This window comes from Salvelinus alpinus, chromosome 2, assembly GCF_045679555.1.
Source record: "Salvelinus alpinus chromosome 2, SLU_Salpinus.1, whole genome shotgun sequence".
NCBI lineage: Eukaryota > Metazoa > Chordata > Actinopteri > Salmoniformes > Salmonidae > Salvelinus > Salvelinus alpinus.
The window spans coordinates 39,101,391-39,120,979 of NC_092087.1; the positions used below are offsets into that span (position 1 = coordinate 39,101,391).

At 42.0% G+C, this 19,589-nt stretch overlaps 1 protein-coding gene and 1 long non-coding RNA gene across 9 annotated transcripts in view; one reads left to right on the forward strand and one right to left on the reverse strand.

The window, feature by feature from the left end:
- Positions 1 to 18,308, reverse strand: part of LOC139560388 (leucine-rich repeat neuronal protein 1-like) — a 40,255-nt gene extending 21,947 nt beyond the window's left edge. The window contains exons 1-3 of one of the 8 annotated variants that reach the window (XR_011671932.1): positions 17,848 to 17,962; positions 9,434 to 9,541; positions 3,088 to 3,195 (exon numbers count right to left, since the gene is read on the reverse strand). The gene's annotated coding sequence lies outside the window, so the exon portion shown is untranslated. Of the gene's footprint in view, positions 1 to 3,087; positions 3,196 to 9,433; positions 9,570 to 17,847 lie in introns of all 8 variants that reach the window. The other 7 variants (XM_071377104.1, XM_071377112.1, XR_011671930.1 and 4 more) reach the window with 7 other exon arrangements.
- LOC139560417 (uncharacterized) lies at positions 18,246 to 19,187 on the forward strand. Its single transcript, XR_011671935.1, has 2 exons — positions 18,246 to 18,352; positions 18,879 to 19,187. It is a non-coding gene; the product is annotated as an uncharacterized lncRNA (long non-coding RNA).
- Positions 19,188 to 19,589: the final 402 nt, after the last annotated feature.

Consider the following 19,589-nt stretch of genomic DNA (forward strand, 5'->3'; position numbering starts at 1 on the left):
TTCTTTCATCACATTCCCAGTGGGTAAGAAGTTTACATACACTGAATTAGCATTTGGTATCATTGCCTGTAAATTGTTTAACTTGTGTCAAATGTGTCGGGTAGCCTTCCACAAGCTTCCCACAATATGTTGGGTGAATTTTGTCCCATTCCTCCTGACAGAGCTGGTGTAACTGAGTCAGGTTTGTAGGCCTCATTTGCCCGCACACGCTTTTTCAGTTCTGCCCACAAATTCTCTATGGGATTGAGGTCAGGGCTTTCTGATGGCCACTCCAATACCTTGACTTTGTTGTCCTTAAGTCATTTTGCCACAACTTTGGATGCTTGGGGTCATTGTCCATTTGGAAGACCCATGTGCGACCAAGCTTTAACTTCCTGACTGATGTCTTGAGATGTTGCTTCAACGTATCTACGTAATTCTGGTTTGAGTGAAACTCTTCCACATAAGTAACCAATAGACTGATATTCCTGTTCCTGTGAAAGTGGCCAAACTGCTAAAAGAGTAGAACCATTATGGGGGAATTAAGGCTAGTCTACGATATCATGCTTTACTATGTATATACTATGTTTATACTCTTAATCTACAGGACATACATAACAATGCCTCAGGAGCAGACATAACAAGCATCGTTTTGGGCTTCCTGGCCAGCAACCCCTAGTCAGGTGCAACACTTGTCTGAAGAGGCCAAACTGCTTAAACCAGATACACAGAGATTCAGTGTTCACACATTCTTTGAACTTAACCCAGAACAGCCCAAAAGAGGAAAAACAGGTAGAGGTGAGGGATAAAGGAGAGAGTGCAGAGATGCAGAGCAATGTAGGGCGGCTAGAGTGGTTAGAGCGTTGGGCCAGTAACCGAAAGGTAGCTGGTTTGAATACCCGAGCTGACAAGGTGAAAAATGTGTCGATGTGCCCTTGAGCAAGGTACTTAACGCTAATTTTCTCCAGGGGTGCTCTACTACTATGGTTTACGCTGTAAAACAACACATTTCTCTGTGCCTATCTGGTGTATGTGAAAATAAAAAAAATTGACTTGAATTTACACTCACCTATCATATCTCACTACACAAACAAATGCCTTCGTCATAGAAGGAGACCCCAGCCCTGCTTTAAACCTAGTTCAACTATATTCCTATAGTGAGTGTCTTCGGGGGCCCTGGCATTTTGTGTGAGAGCTTGAGGCATTTGGGTACAGCAAATCGTCCAGTGTTAATTTTTTTTTGCTGGGGTGCAAAATTAAGTGTTATTCCTATTAGAATCCAGCCAGGGTTGGAACTTGTATTCACCTGCAACCTGCACTCAGAATGACCACCAGGTGTTGGATCATTGAGAGGAAACTACCTACGAGATTAAACTGGAATAAACAATTCAGTAATGGGTGCAAAAAGTGTAACTAACTGATTGGATTAGTTTAGAAAAATGCATTCTATTTATCTTTGTGTAGCATAAGATTAATCAATCAATCAATGCACAAACATAGATATTGAAACAAACAATTCTAAAACTCAACCTGCAATAGAGCATGCTGAGAAATATGATGGGTGTGGTTTTGGTTCAAAGTGATGTGTATGAGTTTCAGGCCCCTGTACTGGAGTAAAACTGGGCCTCAAAATATAGCCTTATGAAATACATACGGTATTGGGTTAAATAATAACATATCTGCTTGGGATCTCACTTAGTGAAGTCCATAAGACTGAAAACGGAGGAACGCAACAACCATGCCTCTGTCACTAACAAATACAGTCATGGCTGGTAACTCTACAATGTATTTGAAATATGTGAATAAGGCTTTACACTAAGCAGTGTGTTAATTTAACACTCTTCTGGTGTCTATATGGGTCCACAGACTCAACACTTTCAGTGTTGATTTGACACTCTCAGTAGCTAGGTTTCAATCCAATTGGTGACAGATTTTCATGTGAATATTCAAAAATCCTCATAAAAACAATATGCCCATTTTCCCACCAGAGATGCTTCCATCAAATTGACTTGTTGCGGATAGAAGGCTGAGTGTGATGACGTAGTGCACACAAAAATAAGTTTTGCGGTTAAATTCCCATGTACCAAATTAAAAATACAAGTTAAATGGGTTTCCATCGCATTTTCAATTCTACTGATGATTTTGTCACAACAAGTGTTGTGTTACATGGCGAATGTGCCCACTCTGGTCTTGGAACATGTGCTCTAGCCAACAGCTCGCAGACAGTGTGGGAAGGCTACCTACATGATGAGATTATTATGGATAAGAGCAAGATTATTTTTATTTGTCAAACGGCAGCCAAGCATCGATCATCATCTGGTGGGGCAAACAAAACAAAAACATTTGGGGATGCATGCCAGCAAAGCCACTACACAACACTAAACAATATATTAATTGCACTATAACAGTGACAAACAGTGCCCACAAACTGTTAGGGCCTACATAAAGCTGTCCCAACAGCAGAGTCCCAACAGCAGTCCCAAAACCTTCCCACTGCTACACCTGGCTATCAGCGGAGCCTTGTCTGGCAACGAAACAGTTCATTCAGCCTCATTTACTGCCTTTAAAATAAACATAGCTGATAAGGCTGACTTGCTTAAACAAATGTGGTTTCTAGTGACAATTGAGATGTACAAACTATGGCATAAGGGGACGACAAGCAAATAAGAGGCAATCCGTAATTTCGATTAAGACTTTCATGATCGAGCTAGGACGGACATAGTCAATATAACTATTTGTTCAGCACTCTTGAAATGTACAGCGACAGAATTCAGAACATGGGCCGTTCTTACAGTGTTATCCCTGTACACCAAGTCAGAACCGTAGGATAAATAAAAGGGGGATATAAGCAGACGATGAAAGCTCTTACAATATTCGATGACTACATATCTCTAAAACAGGTTATAGGCTACATGTGCACCACCAAGTCAGAACATTAGGCGAAATTAAGAGGGGGAAATATATCAAATTATTAGGGTGAGGTACATGGGCTACTAACAGCTTACTACACAACATACACTTAGTATTACTTTCTTAGCTACAGGATACATATCTCCTTGGCATATTAGATCATTTATGCAGCAGCATACAATACATTTTTGGGCTCACCTTGTGCTGTGCTCACTTGAACAGGAAGGTGGCGCGGCGGTCCTTCAGTGGCTAATTTTGTCATCAAAGTCTGGCATTATCTGGATTTATGGTGCTTTCAAGAGAACTCTGAAAAAAACAAGGGCGAATCATGATGACGTCAGTGATCTTCAGGTCGTAGCTTTAGAAAGAGGCCTGAGTTCCTGACTTGCAATTCTGAGTTGGATGACCAAAACATATTTTCCCAATCAGAGCAAATTTTTTCCCAAGTTCCCAGTTGTCTTCAACTCACTGAAGTCAGATTTCCCTGTTCCGAGTTAACAGTTGCTTTGAGCGAGGTAGTAATCATGCTGGATTGACAGCATGGCCAATGTTGAATGTTTAACATTTTAAACTTGGAAAGAGACCCTTAAACCCAGACTTGGGACCACACAGCCACTCCACTGAATAGCAGGCTGGTGATTGCTTTGCAATGCTTGCAGTTAGCCACTGATTCCTTCCAAACCACTCATTGTTGAGTTTGCGATTTCCAACTTGTTGTGTAATGTTTATGTCCAATACGTTGTATTTATAATTTATTTTCATTATTTCTCTTCATATGACAAGGATTAAAAAGGATTTGCCAGTAGATTGTCGACTTGATTCATGATGATGTCTATTAGCTAAGATTTTGAAAGTATGATGTTGATATGATCAGTCCAATCAAAGCTACTGTAGATATAAAGTGATTTGTCGTCATTTTATCTGTGACCAATGACCTTGAGCCTTCTTGGATGGGCACTTCTAATGTAACTCTATAGCAGCACCCAAGGGACTTGAATTTTCGAGCTCTACCCTTAGATTTGGCGGTGACGTAGTGTCCCCATGAGTGACAGAACACTGAGCTAATCATGGCGTAACTAGAGAACATTACCAACCCCTACACTCTGTATTTTCTGCTGGCTGCTCCACCACCACAGAAAGCACTGAGCTGGGCTGAAACACCTGCATTTTGGAGCTGCCATCCTCAAGAAAGCAAAAAGGAGACGAGGTTTGTATGCCACTTTATTAACTCAATGATTTTAGATTTTTTTTACATTGTTTGAAAGCTGATATGTGACACATATTAATGCCAAAATAAAATGCTAAAAAACAAAATGCTAAAATTGTGGGGCTCAAAACAGGTGAAGCTCTGCCCAACCTTCCATGAATGATGGGTCGCCACTGCCTGAGTGCCTGAACCATGAAGCTAATCTCACAGCCTGGGGAAGCACAGAACAGCACACTCATTTACAGTTTACACCGAGGTACACACACAGGCACGCACAGACACACACACACGCCGATTATGCTCACACACAAGCTCACAAAGGCCCGCATACACACACATAACTCGCTCAACAATACACACACACACAAAGAGTTTAAGAGCTATACATACAAACACACATAAAGACGTATACCACAACATGAACACAGGCACCTCATCAGCAAACCAGTGCCTGCGAATCATGAACACCACCACCCACTCATACTGTACATGCTGTGGTTGTACATAAATTGCATACATAGTCCTGGTCCTAGTACTGGTGCACAAACAGTTTCTTTCACACACACTCCTACTCACACCTCCACAAACCAGTGGTACACTGAAAGGGCAGAAATCCCTCATCATCCAGGCATTATCCAGCTGGTTCAGAGCAGGCCTCAGGCATGCAGGGGGGATTTACTCTGCCTCTTCATTCTGTCACAGCCTTTATGTGTTTTAGCTTCCTTAAAACACACATGCATGATCACGCACACCATACACAAAAGCTTAAAAACTCACAAAACACACACACACAAACTGTCACGTTCCTGACCTATTTCTGTTAGTTTGTTGTATGTGTTAGCTGGTCAGGACGTGAGTTTGGGTGGGCATTCTATGTTGTCTGTTTCTATGTTGGTTTAAGGGTTGCCTGGTATGGCTCTCAATTAGAGGCAGGTGTTTGGCGTTCCTCTAATTGAGAGTCATATTTAGGTAGGTTGTTTCACAGTGTTCGTTGTGGGTGGTTGTCTTCCGTGTCAGTACATGTTACCACACGGGACTGTTTCGGTTTGTCTGTTTCCTGTCTCTGTGTTTGTGTTCTGCACCAGATAGGACTGTCTCGGCTTTCACGTTTGTTATTTTGTTATTTGTTAAATGTTCACCGTGTGTCGTCACATTAAACATGTTGAACACTAACCGCGCTGCACTTTGGTCCTCTCCTTCACCCCTGGAAGAAAACCGTTACACAAACAAACAAACAAACAAACATTCAACACAAACACACAACCATACTGTACACAAAATCATACACCAAACACACACACATACACACCTCATACCCCTGTAAATATGTTCACCCAGCTTAGTGCCTTCCAGAAAGGATAAGGCAGGCAAGTAGGACGAGATGTCATTTAGGTATCATCAGCCCTGTCTATTTGATTCCAAGGCCTCATAAATGCATTTATTACCCGAGTCTCCAAACAGCACAGGTACTAATGAAGCTCATCAAAGCCACAGCAGCAGCACACAACCAGGAGAAGACAGATCTGGTCCCTTATCCAGGGTTAGGCTGTGTGGGTCTCTCTCTGTACCCACATAGAGCTCATTGGTTCTGGGGGTAAGAAGCTAACAGACACCCTGTTTAGAGCTCTGAACAGAGGTCTGGAAGTCTTAGACCAAAGATGGATGCTCTTTTTCCTGTCCTGCTGAGCTTTCGTCACAGCATTAGGTTTCCTTGGGCTGAGTCTACTTTGCCAACATAAGCACTCACTGCTCCACAAAGACATCAATAGATAAAACCTTCTCAATCGCCGAATCTGGACACCAAAGTACACAAAGACACGCATATGAATAAAAATGAGCCAAATTGCTTTTTATCCATTGGGGAGGAGACCGTGTATACAGAGTGCCTGTCTTCAGTATCCGTTTTGCTCAGTGACTTAACCTTCGGCTTTCAGATGCTGGCTGGTACTGCCAAGAGGAAACTGGGTCTAATGAGAACATGATAGCACTTTTCACAGGGAAGAATAATGTGTTTCTCCTCATTCATTCAGCCCTTTTCATTGGGCCTAAAATGTGAGCAGTGTTCCCCAATCAGCAACCACACAACAGGCTCCCTCACATTCATGCCGTCACCATGGTAACCGGCTATGCCACATGTCTGTTTCATACCCAAATGAGGAGACAGCTGTGTGTGCCATTAGGCATCGTAGAGCGAAAAGCGAACAAGAACTGCCGCTAGCACGAGATCACAACCATAAACATCCATATGCAATGACCGGATTAAACAACAGACACCAAACGAAAAGGCTGATAATTGCTATACCAGCAGACAATGGCTCCCACTATAGCGTGGCTACGTTCAGTCTCCCACTACCACAACAAAGAAACAAGGGACTGCTGTTACCTAGTAGATTCTACTGACTACATCTACAAACGCACCGCAGCATGTCTCCTTCCCAAACAACAACCATTACTGATGAAACACAGCATATCACAATACAGCAAGCACAGCCAAACCTACCATTCCATCACTATTATTAGTTTTCAGTCACAATACTCCTATATTACAGCTCCATACACGAGTCCCCAGCTCCGCCATGTGCTGCTGACAGCCGGCCTGCCAGGCGTGTGTAGTTGATGGGCACTGCATGTCCTTGCTGGGCAATTCCACGGAAAAACAGAATTAGACTTTGACTCAGATTTTTCACTTTAAAATGTATGCCAACCAAATCCATTGATTTCAAAGTTTAACAAACCATACAACTTTATGCAAAAGGACTACTTTGAGCAATTTACACCGAAAATGTCACAAAAACACATTGACTGGAAGAACTATGCTGATGCAAAGTTTGGTAAGATTAAGATTCAAAGATGTCTGCAGAAACAATGGGGTGTCAGCTGTGCTATGATATGACACCTTGAGTTAAGAAATACTTTTTGCGGTTATTGAACTACAGTAGGTGAAGTGGATTTACATCCGGTAATGGAATTACGGTAACAGAATTACATCATGGGTCCCTGATCTGTAATATATAGAAATGCATAATTATGGATATGAATATCATTCTCTTCATGGTTATGTATCCTGAATAGGTACACAAAAGTAGAAATATGCAATATCCTTCTTTTGCAAATTTGAGTATTGTTCTACACACTGGCTAGTATTGTAATGAGCTCGGCCCCCAAACAACACCACATTTGGTTGGTCCGGACCAGACCTAATCTGAAACAATCATAGATGTCTATGCTTCACAAGTTTGGACACCCCAGTACAGCCCAGTAGAGTACAGTTCAGTAAAGTAGTTAAATACAGTACATTATACTGTAGTCTACGTTAATGCCCTATAACGTACTGTACTCTATTCTACTGCACTTTACTGTTCTGTTCTCTACTATGCTCTACTGTATAATACTGTGCTTTCCAAATCTGTGAAACATAGATGCTGTTGCAGGCTGCCAGTGCAGGCTGACCAATTTTAAACTACTTTTCACCCGGTGTCGGTCGGTGCTCAGTGAGTGAGGATGCTTGTAACAGTAAATGGAAAGAGGGTAGGTGTCAGTAAGAGCCGGGAGAGGTGACATTAACTGGAGAGAGTGAGAGAGCGAGCGAGACGTCTATACTGTTGTCACAGTCTTGGTTTGACCACCAGATAACAGAATGAGAAAAAAAACTGTTATGAGCTAGGCTTGGGCAGTAAACCGTATATAATATATACCGTATACCACCAGGGTAGTTGGAAATAGCCATGGGAGGGTTTTTCAATATCGTCAATACCGTTGATAATATATGAAGTGTTTTCATAAATGTTAATATTTGTAGCTAGTTTTTAAGTAAATACCTGCAGTCAACTTGTGATATACGTTATGAGATGAAGAAGATTGTGTTCCTCATTTCACCTGTCACATAATTTTGTATTATTAAGTATTATTACCGGTAGTGCCCAGGCGCAAAGTTTGTTTACAAGCACACAACGACACGAGACCAGAGTCTTGTGAGTCACTCACTGTTGTGCAGCAAACGCCAGGTGATCTAGTTACAGTATTGAATTCACAACTAAATGTTTGCCAGCTAGATATCTTCTAACTATTAAGTTAATTGTCTAAAATGTGCTAAAAGCTCTGCCGTTGTACATTTGATTTGCTAATTTAGTAGCTAGCTAGCTATCTAGCTAGCTAAGTAGTTGGCTTCTTCCAAAATCAATCTTCGCTTGGTAACACCAAAGAATCCAGTCCTGGATCAAGAGCCTTGCTGTCTAATATTTGTTTTGTGCAGCAAACTGTGAGTAGCATTTCTGAGTTACATGTATAACTTTATGAGCTAGGATGTCTGTCTTGCAAATAGTTTCGGTCAGAGACTGTATAAAATGTTTGCAAATGCTTTCTCTATGGGATTTTACATGTACTTGTTAGCATTGCTAACCTTCGCATTACAGAGGCTATGTGGGGTTTGAAAATAGCACCCCTTGTGTTCAGTGCTGGTATGACTGGATATCCTGGTATGGCACAAGGTTAGTATGAAGGTATGACAATCTGGATACTGTCCAAGACTATTATGAGCTGAACATACAGTAACAGTATGCCAGTGGAAGGGTGTACAGTAGCAGGTGACCCAACTGTGGTTTGTGACTACTATGATTTCCCATTGTAGCCAATTCAACTGCAGTAATTCCGTTAACGATTTTTCGGTAATTCTGTTCCCGATTTGTCAGTAATTATGTTACCGATTTGGTAACAGAATTACGAGTTTTAATTATTCATAAACAAACTTGATATAAAAAGGGTCTTCCTTTACTTGCTGCTTCTGTGAACGTTCATTATCCTTCATCATCATGAGGGAGAGAAATAAAAAAATATCTTAGATATGTGGGTTTTTGGTAACAGAATTACAAAGTAAAAGGCATTGTGTCTTAAACTTAATTCATCCAAAATGAAATATGTGTTGATATTAGTTGGCAGGGGTCTTTGATCCAACATTATTGTGTTTTGATGTTTTTCTAATACCTTTTAAGACTTTTTCTGTTAGATGTTGTCTAAGACCCCTTTTCCATCTGTTTGACCAGAAATCAAAGCCTTTACTTATTCCTGGAAAATGGTTGAAAAATGTATATACTGTATGCCTTCAAATCTCAAAAATATAGACTCTTAGCTTTCATTTGACACCCAATTTGACATGCTCCTATGAACTTCACTTGAAGGTGCTCATAGGTTCATTTTGCAGCAGTCATAAAACATACAAACAAAATCAAATATTAAAAAACAACAGCAAATAGCTAGGGAAATGTACAAGCAAGTAGCCTGGCTAAGTGCATTTTCATTAGTCTGAGTGAGAGGCACCCTGTTCCTGCTGCATTGGCCTACCTGAGAGGCATGCTGCTCCTCCTGCATTGGTCTGCCTGAGAAGCACCCTGTTCGGGCACCATTAGTATGCAGGCGTCCCGCTCCACATCACACAGGGCTTTGGTGCAGCTGGTGGAGGCAGAGCAGAGGTGTGGAGCTGAGAAGAGGAGGAGGAAGAGAGAGGAAGGAGGGGGAGGGGACTGAGGAGCAATTCTCCTTCTGAGGAGCACTACTGCTTCTGAGCCAATAGGAATCCTTCTCTGCTCTGCTCTTCCATAAAGCAATTGGTGGCCTCTCAGGGGTGCGTGCTTAGTCCTCTCCTGTACTCCCTGTTCATCTATGACTGTCTGGCTCATCCATGACTCCAACACCATCATTAAGTTTGCCAACGACACAACAGTGGAAGGCCTGATCACCGACAACGGTGAGACAGCCTATTGGGAGGAGGTCAGAGACCTGGCAGTGTGGTGCCAGGACAACAACCTCTCCCTCAACGTCAGCAAGACAAAGGAGCTGATCGTGGACAACAGGAAATGGAGGGCCGAGCACTCCCCCATTCACATCGACGGGGCTGCAGTGAAGCGGGTTGAGACCATCAAGTTCATCGGTGTCCACATCACTAAGGATCTATCACGGTCCAAACACACCAACACAGTTGTGAAGAGGGCACAGCAATGCCTCCTCCCCCCAGGAGATGAAAACAAATTGCCATGGGTCCCCAGATCCTCCAAAAGTTCAACAGCTGCACCATTGGGAGCATCTTGACTGGCTGCATCACCACTTGGTATGGCAACTGCTTGGCATCAGACTGCAAGGTGCTACAGATGGTACTGTGCACAGCCCAGTACATCACTGGGGCTGAGCTCCCTGCCATCCAGGACCTCTATACCAGGCGGTGTCAGAGTGTGACGCACTCAGGCGTAGTGGGTGCGGAGTCAGGCGCAGGAGGCTGAAGGTACAGAATAGTGCTTTATTTACGGCACAAGGAAAATCGTATACGCCAAAATGCCGGGCGCACAACCACCATTGCCCAAAAACAGGACCTAACTAGTCCGGAGAAAAACCCAACATGAAACACACTGCCACACATAAACACAGTGGAAAAATAAGCCCGCGCAAAGAGCAGGCAGGCCTACCGGCTTAAATAGCCCAACTAAAAACCTAAACAAGAAACAGGTGAAACCAATAAGACAAAATCAACAGAAAAGGGAAAAGGGATCGGTGGCAGCTAGTAGACCGGTGACGACAACCGCCGAGCGCCGCCCGAACAGGAAGAGGAGCCACCTTTGGTAGGAGTCGTGACACAGAGGAAGTACCTAAAAAATTGTCAAAGACAATCTGCTACCGCACGGCACCAAGTCTGGAACCAACAGGACCCTGAACAGCTTCTAACCCTAAGCCATAAGACTGCAAAATAGTTAGTTAAATATTTCACCAAATAGCTACCCGGACTGCATTAACCCTTTTTGCATTAACTTTGACTCTTCACATACGCTGCTACTACTGTTTACTATCTATCACTTTATTCCTAGTTATATGTACAAATCTACCTCAATTACCTCGTACCCCTACACATTGACTCGGTACTGGCACCCCTTGTATACAGCCAAGTTATCGTCACTCATTGTGTATCTATTACTACTTTTATTATTACGTGTTTTATTTTTCTATTATTTCTCTATTTTCTTTTTTCTGTATTGTTGGGAAGGGCCTGTAAGTAAGTTAGTCCACACCTGTTGTTTATGAAGCATTTGACAAATAACATTTGATTTGTAATGGTGATATCACTTTTAACAAGATACAGATAAAACAAATATAATTATGCTAACAGCATCTAATGTGACAAGGTTAGGTAGGCTAATGTGAGGCAGTCTTGTATGTTTCAGTAGCTGAAGCTATTCAGATCCAACATGGGCGTTTCACAAATGCCTAATTCCCTATGGAACAGAGATGGTGCTGACAGTAACAATCTCTCTCTCTCTCACACAATCTTTCTCTCTCTCTATATATATATATATATATATATATATGAGAGAGAGATATCACAATATGTACAGTGGGGAGAACAAGTATTTGATACACTGCCGATTTTGCAGGTTTTCCTACTTACAAAGCATGTAGAGGTCTGTAATTTTTATCATAGATACACTTCAACTGTGAGAGACAGAATCTAAAACAAAAATCCAGAAAATCACATTGTATGATTTTTAAGTAATTCATTTGCATTTTATTGCATGAAATAAGTATTTGATACATCAGAAAAGCAGAACTTAATATTGGGTACAGAAACCTTTGTTTGCAATTACAGAGATCATACGTTTCCTGTAGTTCTTGACCAGGTTTGTACACACTGCAGCAGGGATTTTGGCCCACTCCTCCATACAGACGTTCTCCAGATCCTTCAGGTTTCGGGGCTGTCGCTGGGCAATACGGACTTTCAGCTCCCTCCAAAGATTTTCTATTGGGTTCAGGTCTGGAGACTGGGTAGGCCACTCCAGGACCTTGAGATGCTTCTTACGGAGCCACTCCTTAGTTGCCCTGGCTGTGTGTTTCGGGTCGTTGTCATGCTGGAAGACCCAGCCACGACCCATCTCAATGCTCTTACTGAGGGAAGGAGGTTGTTGGCCAAGATCTCGCGATACATGGCCCCATCCATCCTCCCCTCAATACAGTGCAGCCGCCCTGTGCCCTTTGCAGAAAAGCATCCCCAAAGAATGATGTTTCCACCTCCATGCCTCACGGTTGGGATGGTGTTCTTGGGGTTGTACTCATCCTTCTTCTTCCTCCAAACACGGCGAGTGGAGTTTAGACCAAAAAGCTCTATTTTTGTCACATCAAACCACATGACCTTCTCCCATTCCTCCTCTGGATCATCCAGATGGTCATTGGCAAACTTCAGACGAACCTGGACATGCGCTGGCTTGAGCAGGGGGACCTTGCGTGCGCTGCAGGATTTTAATCCATGGCGGCGTAGTGTGTTACTAATGGTTTTCTTTGAGACTGTGGTCCCAGCTCTCTTCAGGTCATTGACCAGGTCCTGCCGTGTAGTTCTGGGCTGATCCCTCACCTTCCTCATGATCATTGATGCCCCACGAGGTGAAATCTTGCATGGAGCCCCAGACCGAGGGTGATTGACCGTCATCTTGAACTTCTTCCATTTTCTAATAATTGCGCCAACAGTTGTTTCCTTCTCACCAAGCTGCTTGCCTATTGTCCTGTAGCCCATCCCAGCCTTGTGCAGGTCTACAATTTCATCCCTGATGTCCTTACACAGCTCTCTGGTCTTGGCCATTGTGGAGAGGTTGGAGTCTGTTTGATTGAGTGTGTGGACAGGTGTCTTTTATACAGGTAACGAGTTCAAACATGTGCAGTTAATACAGGTAATGAGTGGAGAACAGGAGGGCTTCTTAAACAAAAACTAACAGGTCTGTGAGAGCCGGAATTCTTACTGGTTGGTAGGTGATCAAATACTTATGTCATGCAATAAAATGCAAATTAATTACTTAAAAATCATACAATGTGATTTTCTGGATTTTTGTTTTAGATTCCGTCTCTCACAGTTGAAGTGTACCTATGATAAAAATGACAGACCTCTACATGCTTTGTAAGTAGGAAAACCTGCAAAATCGGCAGTGTATCAAATACTTGTTCTCCCCACTGTATATATATATATATATATCTTCTGTCTCCTTTTTCCCCCTCATTCTATCTGCAACGGCAAAAAGCCAATATGTCCTCTGAGCATGGATCAATCATGGTGACTCTGGCAAAGTCCTTCAACATTGCACCAATAGAGAGACGCAAGTCCAATATCTCAAAGGATACCCATGTGGGACAAAGCCTAAAAATATCACCACAGCACAGTCATGCATGTAGATTACACAATAAAATTCTACTAAGTAAGCATTTTCAAATAGTTTGGTGGACCAATAACACTTTACGCATTAATATACTAGTCCAATCATAACTTCTCAGTCCATATTCTGATTCTGAGTACCCCAATAACAGTAAGTGCTCTTTGTAACCAGAAATATAGTACAGAGATGCTAGGATCCATTACCAATCCACATACAGTGGTATGAGAGCAAAACCAAGCAGTCAGCATCTCTGAATGCCCATTCTCTCTCTCTGAGATTTGAGTCATAGCAGCTACTTGTCTCAGAATAATGCCCATTAATTAATTCCCTACCCAGACATTAGATGGGTAGAGTTTGATAAACAGCTGCCTCAGTCAGAAACATCTTTACAAAAACCTCACAATGGCGTGACATATTTCCCTCACCCCTCAACTTGCAGTCACAATGGGAGAGGGTTGAGCTGGAGCACCTAAGTCATCCCCAGCCATCCCCCCTCAAACACCCCACTGAACCCCAAAACTAGAGCCCACAGTGCAGAGTCAGTCCCAGGCTCTCTCAATGGGTCTCAACGACTTGTGTTGTGAACACATGCACACATTCGAGTGCACACACACACATACCGTGTGAAACACGTCTTTGAGTTGGCTGGTTCTCACGACTCCTGAACTGCTGGCGGAGAATACTGCTTTGCGCGTGTGGGTGGGGCACGGCATACTCACTGCCTGTGCCAGGCCTTCTTCCTAAAGCGGGTTATACCTAATAGCTTCTTCCCCCCTCCTCCCTCACCACTCTGGCTAGAGTACATCCATATATGTCAGCATTCTCAAAGTTTTCCCAAGACAAAACCCTGGTTCAGTTGGCAAGCCTAAAGAGGACAGAAGTGAATAACAGGATAATTTAAATCAACTGAGCCTCGGCCAATGAATTTCGCACATTGCCAAATCAGGCTCAATTGAATAAAAATGACAGAAACTGCAATTCCTTGAAAACAAAAGCCTTAAACTGAAAAACGAAACCCTGCTTAACTTTTATGTTGATTGCCTCTAACTTTAGGACTGTTCATCAAACCAAATATTACAACTTATGATCCAGCTTTTAATCCAATCCTCCACATTACCAAGACTTAACTTGTGAAGGTTTGATTGAATGTGGCCCTGAGTCACTCAAAGCATATTTAGCTCTGTGGCTTCAGCTTCAGAGAGAGTAGTAACAGGTGCCACTGTCACGCAATAGCTGCAACAGACCCGATGAGGATGAGGAATCAATTTACAAAGGTGACCCAACATTTTTTGTCACCGCCCCTACCAGCTCTGCCCCCAATTTATCTTGAGCAACCCATTGTCTTTTTCTTTTCCTCCAAAGACTCCTTGTCGAATTTCTCCACAGAGCAGTCGAGACATCTGCCAGGATCCTCACACTTTCGTATGCAAATTAATGTGATAGGGCATGAGAGACCTTAGCTGCCAGTCAGCTGTTTCAGCTGCTTTCCCTGTGATCGTGTTGTGTGTGTGGCAATAATATAGGCGACATTATGGCAGATTATCTGTTTAGCATTTTTTTCTGCTCTTGTTTATAAAGCGGTTTATAGTGGGTTATTTTACTGTGAGTGCACGTTTGTCCACAGGGTTAAATCAACACTGAGAGTGTTACATTTAACACTGGTTCAGTGTCTATACAGGTCCACACTTTTCAGTGTTAAATTAACACACTGCTTAGTGTAAAGCCTTATTCCCATATTTCCCAGTGCCTTTCTTGTGAATTAGTTACCACCCATGACTGTATTTGTTAGTGACAGAGACATGGTTGTTGCATTCAGCCATGTTCATGTTATCTTTAAAGTTAGATTACTTGAAACACAATACAATACATATTTCATAAGGTAGGGCTTATCAACTAGATTCGGCCACAGATGGTTGGGGGCTGGAACATAATTACAAATAATTTGCAATTACAGTCTTGCAGACCTTTGGCATTCTAGTTGTCAATTTGTTGAGGTAATCTGAAGAGATTTCAACCCATGCTTCCTGAAGAACCTCCCACAAGATAGACTGGCTTGATGGGCACTTCTTACGTACCATACGGTCAAGCTGCTCCCACAACAGCTCAATAGGGTTGAGATTCGGTGACTGTGCCAGCCACTCCAATATAGACAGAATACCAGCTGTTCTTGCATAGTTTGGAGCTGTGCTTTGAGTTATTGTCCTGTTGTAGGAGGAAATTGGCTCCAATTAAACGTCGTCCACAGTGTATGGCATGGTGTTGCAAAATGGAGTGATAGCCTTCCTTCTTCAAGATCCCTTTTTTGTCTGTCCATAACACTTTATTCCAATCTTACTTTGTCCAGTGTCTGTGTTATTTTGCCCATCTTAATCTTTTCTTTTAATTGGCCAGTCTGAGATATGGCTTTTTCTTTGCAACTCTGCCTAGAAGGCCAGCATCCCGGAGTCGCCTCTTCACTGTTAACGTTGAGACTGGTGTTTTGCGGGTACTATTTAATGAAGCTGCCAGTTGAGGACTTGTGAGGCGTCTGTTTCTCAAACTAGACACTAATGTACCTGTCCTCTTGCTCAGTTGTGCACTGGGGTTTCCCACTCCTATTTCTACTCTGGTTAAAGCCAGTTTGCGCTGTTCTGTGAAGGGAGTCAGTTTCTTGCCAATTTCTTACATGGAATAGCCTTCATTTCTCAGAACAAGAACAGACTGACGAGTATCAGAAGAAAGCTCTTTTTTCCATTTTGAGCCTGTAATCGAACCCGCAAATGCTGATGCTCCAGATACTCAACTAGTCTAAAGAAGGCCAGTTTTATTGCTTCTTTAATCAGCACAACAAGTTTCCAGCTGTGCTAACATAATTGCAAAAGGGTTTTCCAATGATCAATTAGCCTTTTAAAATTATAAACTTGGATTAGCTAACACAACGTGCCATTGGAACACAGGAGTGATGGTTGCTGATAATGGGCCTCTGTACGCCTATGTAGATATTCCACAAAGAAAATCTGCCGTTTCCAGCTACAATAGTCATTTACAACATTAACAATGTCTACACTGTATTTCTGATCAATTTGATGTCATTTTAAATGCACTATTTTTTTTTTTAGCTTTTCTTTCAAAAACAAGGACTTTTCTAAGTGACCCCAAACTTTTGAACGATAGTGTATATTTTTGGGGGGAGGGTCACTTAGAAATGTCCTTGTTTTTGAAAGAAAAGCTAATTTTTTGTCCATTAAAATAACATAAATCACCTTTGTAAATTGATTCCTCATCCTCTGTTGTTGCAGCTATTGCGTGACAGTGGATCTTTTTTTTTTTTACTGGGGGGAGGGCAAAATAAAACCACTTGCGGGCCAAATTCATCTTGCAGGATGCCAGTTGGTGAACCCTGTCATAAGGCCTTATTTTAAGGGCTTAGTTTTACCCTAATACAGTGGTCTGAAACTCATGGTTTACAGGCAAAATCAGGCCTGCAAATCACATTACGCTGGCTTGCAAAGTGATGTATAATTCCTATTAGAATCCAGCCGGAGTGGGGCTATCCAACGTTTGGAATTTTTATTCAGAATGACTGCTACGGTTGGGAAAAGCTATAAACTGGAACAACCATTTCAGATACGGGTGCAATAAGCACAAATAACAGATTCGTTTCTAAAAAATATATGGTCTGTATATTTGAGTAGCATAACATGAATTGAATGAATCAAAAACATACATATTGAAACAAACAATTTAAAAAATCTACCTCCAATAGAGCATGCTGGGAAATTTGATTACAATTGGTGTGGTTTTGGTTTAACACTGGTTATTAACACCAACACTGGGGTTCATTTACATCAATGAGTGTTAATTTAACACCTCAATCAACACTAGAAATGTGACACTGAAAATCAACACTAGGTAACTCTGTGCAATTTCCTGTGTCAGTGTGTCATCCCTCAGACAAAATCGATATGAATTCACATTCTCAATTGATAGTAATGAATTAATTATATGCACACACATATCAGACTACATCCTCCATATTATTTGCCACATGTGGGCTACTGAATGCGGATCACAGTGCCCTTGCAAATCCAATGGGTGCACTGATGCTGTAGCTAGCCCTACCACTTGATGTGAGATTCAGCCAGCTTCTACAATATTAATATGAACAGCAAGGGTTCCGTAGACCTAAATAAACAAAGAGCTTAGCCTACATATAAGACCATAGCCTACATATTTTATTTGGACGATATGCCAATTGTGCTGTCACCACCACATTAGAAAGAATAATGCAACATCTTTCCTCTCCTCAATGACAGTCGCATTCACTTCAGTACGTGAGGAGTGCAGTGAATATAGGAGGCATATTTGTTTGAATCATTTGGCAAGGCGCAGATAATTTCAGAAATAAAATAAAATATTCAGACCATGCCTAATTATTCCGTAATTACCGTTTCCAATTAAGTTAATGATTTTATATCTGTGAATAATATTCAAAAGCTAAGCATGCGATTCTCATTAATTGACTTATTTCACAATGGTTAACCAGATATGTAAATTGTAGCATAGGTCCTACATATGAAAATGAGCAATTGGTCTCACCTTAGCATTTTATCAACCACAAGAATGCCTCTCCCCTGTACACACACTTAGCTGCTCCAGGAAAAGCAGGCAATTTGAGCGCTCAGTCTTGAAAGATAATATTACTATATCTATGAAAAATAAATAATACAATATTTAACTTAGCAAAAAGCGAGGTCTCTTCATAGAGGTTTAGTTTTGATTTCTTCAGCCGCCGTTCTTCTGTCCTCCGTGCTTCGCCCGCGGCTGACTGAATAGCTTTATCATCGCCACTGGTAACCCGGGCACAGCGCCTGCCTTGAGCTCGCGCTTCTCTGAGCTCGTACCCTCCTCCAAGTAAACATTCAGAGAGCACCTGGCGCTGACCAGAGCAGCGAGTCCTGTCAACTGATTTCAAACGCGAGATTGGTCGTGCGGCAGTGTATGTCATCACTGCCTGGTGCCCAACTAGACGACCTCACCATCTGCTCGAGTTCTGCTGTGATGGGAACAAAAGAAACTCGCTGTGGAAAACTACGAAGCAAGGGTGAGGTTGGCGTGGCAAGGGATAAAAGGGTTTACTGAGTGTCGAATGTCGAACATTTTCGACACTCATTTTTTAGAAGTTCCAGTGTTTGTCAGAAAGTGTCCAATGTAAGGTGAAGTGAGTCAATGACCTCTAAAATGAACTAATCTCGCATGAATCCAAAAACCTAGCCTACACTGAATCTACATAATGATCTTGGAAAAGGTTTGGTGGCATATGGAACAGTATCGGGCTACTGGATTAGAGTTATGTTGAGGTGTACAGTAAATCTAGGGTCTGGCAATATTTTGATGTCAAATTATAGGCCTAATTCCACTTTGTCTGGATGTGTGATGTCTTGGTAATCTGTGACTAAAATAGCACTACACAACTAAGATATATAACCTTACCAGCACACAATATAGAGAACATGCACGTGTGCCACACACACAGTAAAATTACATTTATGTGCAGTTCAGAGATTATGTTCTCTCTCCACCTGTCAACATTCTCTCCTCTCTTTCTGCTTCCTTCCTTCTTCTCCTAGGATAGCTTTGAAGTGACAGTGCTTCATCACATTCTGTTTCATCTCTTAAAGCTGCCTGCTTCCACCTGAGCTGATGCATTGAGACTGAAGGACCTTGCAAGGCACAAGTGGGATCATTCTTGTGCTTGAGACAGACATGATAGGATGAGTGCAGCTTTTCTCCTGTTTGTTGATATTGTACTGGCATGTTAGGTTGCACTGTTGAGTGGTAAAGGGTCACAGACTTCGGTGGAGAAATCAGATGAAGTCAGAACAACCTGACATCATGTGTGAGAACATAAATCTGATAGACCATTTCAGCGATTGTCACACTTTTTCTGGTCATTGATTCAATGTCTTGAGCCCTCATACTAACTTTTATTCACATTGAACATCATCGTCAAATCAAATGATATTTGTCACATGCGCCAAATACAACAGGTGTAGTAGACCTTATAGTGATGTGCTTCCTTACAAGCACTTAACCAACAATGCAGTTAAGAAAATACCTAAAAATACCAAATAATTATTTGAATCAATATTTCGCTTTCTCTAGCTTTTGCACTTCAATGTATGATCAACAAACGGATCCATACGAGACAACTTCAGAAAGCAAGAGCAAGAGCGGTGGTTTTCACATCCCTATTTAAGAGCCCACACCAGCAGAAATCAAATTTTTTGAGCTGAAAGACAATGGCCAGAGCTTACCCATCATGTTGTATAACGATGTAC